Source organism: Neolamprologus brichardi, chromosome 9, assembly GCF_056152115.1.
Source record: "Neolamprologus brichardi isolate AB-2024 chromosome 9, ASM5615211v1, whole genome shotgun sequence".
Classification (NCBI taxonomy): domain Eukaryota; kingdom Metazoa; phylum Chordata; class Actinopteri; order Cichliformes; family Cichlidae; genus Neolamprologus; species Neolamprologus brichardi.
In genome coordinates this window covers 34,230,084-34,239,783 of record NC_142112.1, presented here as the reverse complement: position 1 = coordinate 34,239,783, position 9,700 = coordinate 34,230,084, and the positions used below count along the sequence as shown (strand labels likewise).

At 41.1% G+C, this 9,700-nt stretch overlaps 1 pseudogene across 1 annotated transcript; it reads right to left on the bottom strand.

Moving 5' to 3' along the window:
* Positions 1-765: 765 nt before the first annotated feature.
* On the bottom strand, positions 766-8,955 carry LOC148101525 (uncharacterized; annotated as a pseudogene). The gene is made up of 4 exons (XR_015719653.1): positions 8,848-8,955; positions 8,053-8,155; positions 2,047-2,643; positions 766-1,726 (listed from the first exon to the last, which is right to left on the bottom strand). The product of XR_015719653.1 is annotated as an uncharacterized LOC148101525 (transcript).
* Between the last annotated feature and the right edge of the window lie 745 nt (positions 8,956-9,700).

The window sequence follows — 9,700 nt, the reverse complement described above, 5'->3', positions numbered from 1 at the left end:
TTCTCTCGCTCTCGTGCGCTCTCTCTCATTCTGTCTCTCTCTTGCCGGGGTGGAACTCATTGCGGGTTCACGCCCTCGGCCCACGCCACTCAGAGGAACAAACGTCTGAGACTCATTAGTGTGCCAGCATTTAAGCCAGGGAGTGACTGCTGTTCTTTGTTGGATCGTTATGTATGATTCATGTTAGTGCCGTCAAGTTACCTGCAAGTTTTCCCTTGTGTTCCTGAGCTTTGAACTAACAAATGTTTCCCTGTGGTGAGTGTCAGAGAGAGAGAGCCTGACCTTGTGCATGGATTGTTTGATGAGGAGCAAGTGTCTTTTCCCTGGATTTCCCTGGAGCTCTGTACCCCCACTTTTGTACATAGCACTATCTCTGCACCTTTTTATATAAACCCAATGAACTGTGTAAATATATTCCTTGTGAGCTTCCTTAAACACTTCAAGCTGTAAGCTAATAATAGTTAAATAAGAGCAGATGCATGCTGGTGCAATAAACTATACGTTTTACGTCGAATGGCTGCATGATCTGATTAGTCGATTAATTGCAAAAATAATCCGTGACTAATCGACTATCAAAATAATCCTTTGTGGCAGTCCTTCTTACAAACCATCCCACTGTGTAAACCTGACATCTGTGGAACAGCTGAGCTGTATGATGTGTACAAGGACACAAAACATTATTTACCATCAGATCCCAAGCCCTCCATGTGTTAATCAAGAAACTGCTGCTGTGCTACATCCATAAATAACGAATAAATTAAGAGCTAAAGCTAAAAGGACAGTTTATTTGTACCATCTTCATGTGAACACATTCAAGAACCTCACAGATGAAAGAAACATTAAAAACTTCCACACTACATAAAGCAAGAAAAATAGTTTTTCTTTCAGAAAAAACAAAAACATCAAACATCAAATTATTTACAGACGAGCAAAACCAGGACAGAGAAAAAAGGACAAAACTGACTCAGTAAAACAACAGAAAATAAGATCCCATGTAAATCTGTATTATGTAGAAGTTCAGCCCAGCAACCAGTTCAGTTCAACACAAGTTTAAATGATTCTATCTGAACTCTGTGGAGCCTGATCTCAAGCTTTTTGAGTCTGACACTGAAACCAGAGGATCTTTCTGTCTCTTCAGATTCACTGTGATTCAGTGATGGGAGTGATTTCAGCCTGAGTGATCACGCTGATGTTTGCACAGAGCAGACAATGAAGTGAATGTTTTGGCACATTGGTAACAGTGAAACAGTTTATTAGTAACGTGGGATCGTTTGTGATCAGAGTATGAACTGAGATTCCTGAAGCTCTTGTCACACTGGTCACAGCTGTAGTTTCCTTTCATGTGTGTACCTTGATGCTTGTTACGATTACCTGAATGTGAGAAGCTTTTGTCACAGTGTCTGCACTTGTATGGTTTCTCTCCTGTGTGGACTCGTTTGTGTGATTTAAGCTTACTTGCAGAGGTGAAGGATGACCCACACTGATCACAGAGGTGCTTTTTAACCCCACTGTGAATCAGTTCATGTCGTTTTAACTCAGTTGATGTGGTGAAGCTTCTCCCACATTCTTTGCAGTATTGCAGTTTGTCTTCAGTGTGTCTACGTTGATGTCTTTTTAGGGTCTTTTGCTGACTGAAAGTTTTTCCACAGAGGTCACAACGAAAGTTTTTTCCACCACCACGGTGATGACAGGGTTGAGAACTGGATCCATCTGTGTCGCTCTGCTTCTAAACAAAGACACAAAGACAGTGTAAGTCAGTCCTTCAACATTTTTATTCTGAACGTTGCCTGAAATAAAGAGCATCTCTGCAGACATCCAATTACATTTTACTGTTTAACACACTCAGTTTACTGGGCTGCAATAACTACAATACTACCACCATAATACTACAGTAATACTAAAATTATAACTGAAATGAAAATTTGAATAATCACTCAGAGCTGCTTTTCCATGCAGTAGAATTGCTAACATGCTAACACAGTTTAATGAGCAGAGTTGTTTCAAACAGTCAGGCTAAAATGACAAGATAAAAATATAAATACATACCTCACAGTAACTGCACTTGTAGAGTCTCTTTCTGGTGTGGATCTGTTGGTGTCGTCTCTGGTAATCTGGAACTTTAAAAGACTTCTCACTCAGGTCACATTTATAAGGTCTCTCCTCAGTGTGGGTAAACATGTGTTGTTGTAACTGTGTGTCTGTAGCAAAGTATTTGCCACACTGTTCACAGCTGTACACATTATGTCTGGTGTGAATGCGTAGGTGTTTATTTCTGTGCTCTAGCCGGCTGAAAGCTTTTCCACAAATGTCACAGGTGTATGCCTTAATTCCAGAGTGGGTAACTAGATGATTCTGTAAGCTGCTTCTTTGAGTAAAGGCTCTGCCACACTGATCACAGCTGTACGCTTTAACTCCACTGTGGATGAGTTGGTGTTGTTTTAGGGAACCCTTTGTGGAAAAAGTCTTTCCACACAAGTTACAGCTGAACGGTCTCTCTCCAGTGTGGATGACCTGATGCTGTTTTAGTGAACCCTTCAAAGTAAAATCCTTCCCACACTCGTCACAGGTGTATGTCTTCTCTCTCTTTCTTCTGTGAGGTTTGTCGGCCTCCTGAGAGCGCTGACTTCTTGCTCCATGTTGGTCCTGCAGTGACAGAGATACAAACAGAGCCAGTGAGTGAAATGCAGTCGTGGAACAAACTGAACCTTCAAACTCCCTCCATTAACACTAGTTTTAAACCTGAAGGTGGAGTGTGGCACCAAACACCTTAAAGGTCTCTTATCACCACCTACTGGGCGATCGTGGCTCAAGAGTTGGGAGTTCGCCTTGTAATCGGAAGGTTGCCGGTTCGAGGCTTGGACAGTCTCGGCTGTTGTGTCTTTGGGCAAGACACTTCACCTACCGCCTACTGGTGTTGGCCAGAAGGGCCGGTGGCGCAATATGGCAGCCTCGCTTCTGTCAGTCTGCCCCAGGGCAGCTGTGGCTACAACTGTAGCCTCCACCAGTGTGTGAATGTGTGTGTGGATGACTGGGTGTGTAAAGCGCTTTGGGGTCCCTAGAGGGACTAGTAAAATCGCTATACAAATACAGGCCATTTACCATTTTTACCATTTACTGGTAGTTCTAACACATTACATCCAACCCAGTGTTTAAAATAATTTTATGACTGTTCAAACACTAAAATCATGCCCATCCCTCCTGATTGTACACAGATATATAAAAATGTATACATATATAATATATAAATATTTACCAGGTCTATACTTTTTTATATTTCCTATTGTTGTTCCCTGATATATATTTCTGTAATTTTCTAATTTATTCAATGATAATAAATCAAAAGTAACAGTTACCAGCCTGGTTCAGTAAAGGAAAATGTCAGAGTCTGATTGTAGCCTCAGGGTTTCTTTTAAACTTTTACTCCCTACACCAGGGGTCAGCAACATTTAACACCCAAAGAGCCACTTGGACCCGGTTTCCACGCAAAAAAACAACAACACTGGGAGCCGCAAATACTTTTTGACATCTAAAATGAAGATAGCACTGTGTATGTTGTTGTTTTTTTTACCTTTATGCTTTGTGTGAACAACTAAAGTAAGTAAGTAAAGTTTATATATTAAGCCTTTTTCACAGACAGGCAGTCACAAAATAAATGTAAATAATGTAAATAATATCAAATACATAGATCAACAAAAGGCTTGTTTGAACAGAAAAGTTTTTAACTGCTTTTTAAAAGAATCCACAGAGCAACTAAAGTGTGTTGCTTATGAAATCCATGAAGTGCTACAGAGAAAATTTAATTGTATTTATGTAATTAACACATTTTGAACTTTTAAAGACATATAACAAAAGGAAAGACACCCAGCTTAAGTAAACCATGTGAGCCATCCATCCATTCGCTTCTTCTTATCCTTTTGTGGGGTCGCAGGGCCAACACACAGGGACAGACAACCATTCGCACTCACATTCCCTCGCATATTCACTATGGGCAATTTGGATTAACCTATCCCCACAAGCTGCATGGGGGAAGCCGGAGTACCTGGAGGAACCCCCCCACGGGGAGAACATGCAAATTCCACACAGAAAGACCCCGGCCTGATGGTGGAATTGAACTCAGGACCTTCTTGCAGTGCGGCAACAGTGGTAAATGGTAAATGGACTGTTTTTTATATAGCGCTTTTCTACTCTCCCAGAGTACTCAAAGCACTGTATACAACATGCCTCATTCACCCATTCGCACCCACTCATACAAGCACTTCTAAACACAAGTGCAAACTAAACTACATTCACACCCACTCATACTCCGATGCACGCATCGGAGGGCAACTTGGGGTTAGTATCTTGCCCAAGGATGTTTGGCATGCAGACTGGAGGAAGCCATGAATCGAACCACCAACCTTCTGATCAGTAGCTGATCTGCTCTCCCACCTGAGCCACAGCCACCCCAACAGTGCTAACCACCGTGCCACTGTGCTGCCAATACGGTTGTGAGCCGCCAACCTTATATCGCCTTTGGGCTTTTAGAGCCTTGACCTGACTTTTAAAAAGTAATTGGGAAAAAAAGCACTATGCTGCTAAAATAAATAAATAAATAAAAAATAGATATTTGCAAAATTCTGTCTAAATATGTATTTTACCTGGTTAATGTGTGTGGCGGGGCGTGGTCTGCAGTGACGCTGCATGGGAGTTGGACGCACCTGAGCGGCACCTGCAATCACGCCTCGCCGCCTTAACGTCTGTGCTCTGTCTGCTGTTGTGTTGGTGTGTGTCGGGCTGTGAGCTGAACAGCTACAGCCGGCTGTATGTGTACAGCAACCGTGTGTGAAAAGTGGTCAATAAAGAGATGCTGAAGAGCATGTTAATAGAAAGATTGTCGGGTCTGCCGTGGTATGTTTACAGTGGGACTTCTGCTCCTGAACCTCTGCGCACAGCACCTGCAAATCGGGGCTGTACGAAGTGACTTTCATCTTTACGCAGTTCTGTAACTTGTCATCTGTCAGGCGTGAACAGTGTTTGTTTTTAACATAGTTCACGGTGGAGAATAGCTGCCAACATAATGTGGATCCGAAGATCCATAACTGGCCTACCTGGAGTTGAAAGTCTCGATAGATAAATGCACGGCGTTTCGACAGGTTTACCGGCCTCCTGCGAGTGCGATGCTTATTTTGAGCGATGAAAAATAATAAAATACAATTCTATTTAATATTTCAATATCACAATAATCTTCCAATTTAGAACTACAAGTTTAAAAAAAAAAAAGAAAAAAAAAAAAGAACTAAACACAAATAAATTATGCTTCAGCCAAATACTTCTAATTTATTCTCCCAAACCACCCAGAGCCGCGGTATAAGGACAAAAGAGCCGCATGCGGCTCCGGAGCCACAGGTTGCCGACCCCTGATCTAACCAAACACAACGCTGAAATAGCCAAAAAAAAAAGCGCGACACCTTAAGAAGCTGGGAAAAATTCAAAGCACTTGGACGACGAACTGAAAAATATTCATTAAACTAAACGGATCACCAGATGAAGCCAAAGTTCTGACCATTAAAAACATGGCAGATGTCGAAAAATATCAGTGAGCAACACGATCTGGACGACAAACAAGGTAACAGACAACCACACACTCACTTATGACACACACTGGAAGGAAGAACTCAAACATCTGGAAGAAACAGCTGCATCAGTCAGACAGTTGCAGAATATGATCAATTGAAACTGAAAACATTTAACTATATGGATCACAATACACAGGACTTGGAATATAAAATAGATCCAGACAACAACTTCTTGTCATCTAACAATAACAATGCTGCTACTATACAAATAAAGACTACAATCTGAGGATTAAAACTAAGAATAAATTCTCAATTATCCACTTTAACTGTAGAAGTCTCTATGCTAATTTTAATCATATCAAAGAATATCTTAACCAGTTTTCACATCCATTTACTGTCATTGCCTTATCAGAAACTTGGATCAATATGGAAAAGGAACAGACTTTGAACTGGAGGGTTATGATGTCACATTTATAACTAGGCGAAACAAAGGAGGAGGAGGAGCGGCCTTGTATGTGGACAAATCCTTGAAATTTAATGTGGTGGAAAAGATGACGATGGTGATTGATAATGTACTAGAATGTATTACAGTTGAAGTTTGTAGTCCCATTGTAAACATATCACGGCAGAGCCGACGATGTTTGCATTAGCATGCTCTTCAGCATCTCTTTATTGACCACTTTTCACACAAACACACAGCCGGCTGTAGCTTTCCAGCTCACAGCCCGATACATACAAACAACAGACTTAAGTCGGCGAGGCGTGATTGTGGATGCCGCTCAGGTGCGTGTGCCTCTCCTGCAGGCCACACCCTGCGACACACATTAACCAGGTAAAATAAATATTATGCAGATATTTTGCAAATATTTATTTTGAATTTTTTAGGAGCATAGTGCTGTTTTCCAATTATTTTCTAAATTCAGGTCAAGGCTCCCCTATGCTCCGAAAGCCCAAAGGCGATATAAGGATGACAGCTGACAACAGTTTTTGTTTGCGACATGATTAAGTTTAGCTTTTTAATTCATTTAAAAGAGACCTTCAACTGGTTGTCTTTCTTTTTTGTTATTATTTTTTAAGAGTTGAAAATGTATTCATTACATAAATAAAATTACATTTTCTCTTTAGCACTTCATGGATTTCATAAGCAACACACTATAGTTGTTTATACAAAGCATAAAGGTTAAAAAAAACAATATACACAGTGTTATCTTCATTTTAGATGTTAAAAAGTATTTACGGCTCCCAGTGTTTTCTTTTCCTTAGAAACTGGGTCCAAATGGCTCTTTGGGTGTTAAAGGTTGTTGACGCTTGTGCTAGATGACAAATCTTCAGTATGTTACGCTTTCCGCCACCCAACACGTCACTATATTACGAGTTCAGAAAAATTACGAAACATGAGAACCGTTTGGAATGAATCTACACATGTACGTTTATACGTTTACTGTAATCGTTTTGGAAAACACTATCTAACATGATTAAGGTGGTGCTTGTGTTAGGGATCAGGTTATGGTCAGAGCTGGAATACACATTGGTACGTGTATTACTGCCGGCAGCGCCAATCTATTGCTTTCCATCCACAACCCGGTGCATATCATAGGAATGCAGAAGGTTAACTTTCGCGTGCCTGAGGAACGCCTCGGGATGTGACAAATCGTCGGTATGTTACGCTGTCGAATGAGAACAAGGTCGACACACAGGACAGGAGAGGAAGAGGAGAGGTTAGATTTAAAGGTAAGGACTGCTTAGTGGGATTTGATTAATATACATGTCTGTACATGTGACATTGTGTTTTTTCAGGTTGTAAAACAATCTGAGGCAGATTAACTGTGTTATTTAAAGACTGCATGAAGATCCTCTGCAGGTTAGTGCAAGATAAACAGGTTCGTTTGCTGAACTGTGATGGATTTAAAGTAAAGAACAGTGTGTGACTGGTGCACAGTGACTGTGGTGCTCATGTAACAGTTAGATTACATCAAGTGTAGCAGAGATTCATTTAAACTGAAGCTCATGATGCTGACATTCATTCACTGAGTTCCACCTTCATACCGACAGTATAGTGTCTAATATAAAGACAGTGTACTGTCAGTGTAGAGGATGGAAATCAGCCAGGACAGCTCATGAAACATCTGCTGACATCTGGTTGAATTCAGTTGTGTACATCCACAGAGAGCAGCAGGTCAGCTGATCACAGCCTGTACTTTAAGAAAATCTACTGGAGCTCTCAATAGAAATTATTGTGAGCTGTGATTCTTTTCCCCACGCTGAGCCACTACAGCTGATTTTAGGGTTCCCACCTGCTCAATCCCACTTTAACCTCTTCCCTGCTCATGTTCCTGTTTAGAGGCAAAGTCACCCTCTACAATGTAGCCATTGTATTATTACATTATTAAAACATTACATTACATTAATATAGCACATGGATCAATAAGTTTTGCGTAAAATATATATCAGTACTTCAGCTTTTAATGGAGTATTAGTTATCACTAGTATCTGTCACCTGTGTTGAGCTCATTGTTTCCTCTGTAGTGCCTCAGCTGAGTCCAGATGGCTGAAAATGTTCCTCTGCTGCTCCGTCAGACTCTTCTCCTCCTGCTGATCAGCTGGGACACAAAACAGATCTTTGTTAGGCTCCACACTGCACTGAAGAGTCAAAGTGTCTCATATGTTCATCTGACAGCACAAAGAACAAATTTTAGCTTCCCCAAGTGGGCAACTTGTTTGAAACAAACACAAAAGGTTTCAGCACCGATACCAAATTTAGCAGTATGGCACAGCAGTACCAGGTGAGACTGAGGCCTGTTATTAGAATCAGATGCCCAGTGGGCAGCCACAACTTTGCGCCAATAAGATAAAGGCAGCTGTGTTTTAATATAAATAAATGTATTTCATTATAGGACTTTTCCGCCAACATACGGTGTTTTCCTCTTTCTGGGGCAAAGTGGGCGATAAACAAATAAATGCTCGGTATGTCCGATGGCCAGTCCAGCTGAATTGTATAATACTGATACTTGAGAGTGCGCGTGTGTGATGCAAGCACGTGTAGAGTGTGTGTTGAGCGCGTGATCAGTAGTGACAAAAACAATTCACAAAACGTGACCATACTATACTCCTGGCTCACTTCCACTTCTAATCTATTGTTTTGCACACTTATACACATACCCGGCTGTTTTGCTACACTCTAGAGAGCCTCGCCTTTAACGGTCTTCTCCCACCCGCTCTCACAGAGAGCAACAGAAAACTTCATTAGACTCAAGATTGACTAAACTCAGATCAAACTTACATTGGCACTTACTTTTAGATGGGAAAGGGAAAAACAAACAAACAGCAATGAAACGGGAACTCTGTGGCTTCTTCTTCGTCGTTGTCCCGTTCGTCGTCTTCTTCTTCTTTTTGGATTCTTCTTCTTTGTATTTAACGGCGGTTGGCAACCAACGTAAAGGAGCATTACCGCCTCCTACTGTTCCGGAGTATGGGTTCTTTTTGGATTTTTGGGCGGTTAACGCTTTAAGGTACATTACCACCACCTGCTGGACTGGATGGTCATCCATTGTCCACAGACCCTTGGAAGTTTCTGTTCAGATTAAAAATGGAATTCAAGGATCTCGTGATTTGGGTTTGTGGCAAGTGTAGCATACCCCACAGCTCAAATCAATGAAGAATTTAGTATTTTTAAGATGTTCTTTGCAGCATTGCTGCAAACAACATACATAGCTGCAACCAGCAGCTATGTAGGCCTAAAATTTGGTCCAAACATGTGAAACAGGTTTACCACCAGAAGAAACAGACTGTAAATAAAAGACTGCGAAACTGGAAAAAATCTTAGTCTGACTTTGGATTGCAACCACATTCCCATTTGTCTCTTTAGTCTTTTATTTATGGCTCCAATTATTTGGAACAATGTAACATGTAACAGTCCTGAACTCTGTAATTAACAAATGTGGCATTTTATCTTGAACGACTAAAATGGCTCCTTCAACTTGTAGCTTGAGATTTTTCACAAGCCTCCTTCTGATCAGAAAGTTTGTGTGGTCAGTTGTTTTTGTGTGTGGATCATACTGTAGGCATTTGTCACTCTTTTGAGACAGATTTCTCTCCACATAAGTTCCCTGAATGCCTCACATACAGCTGCAGGACATTTAGCTAGC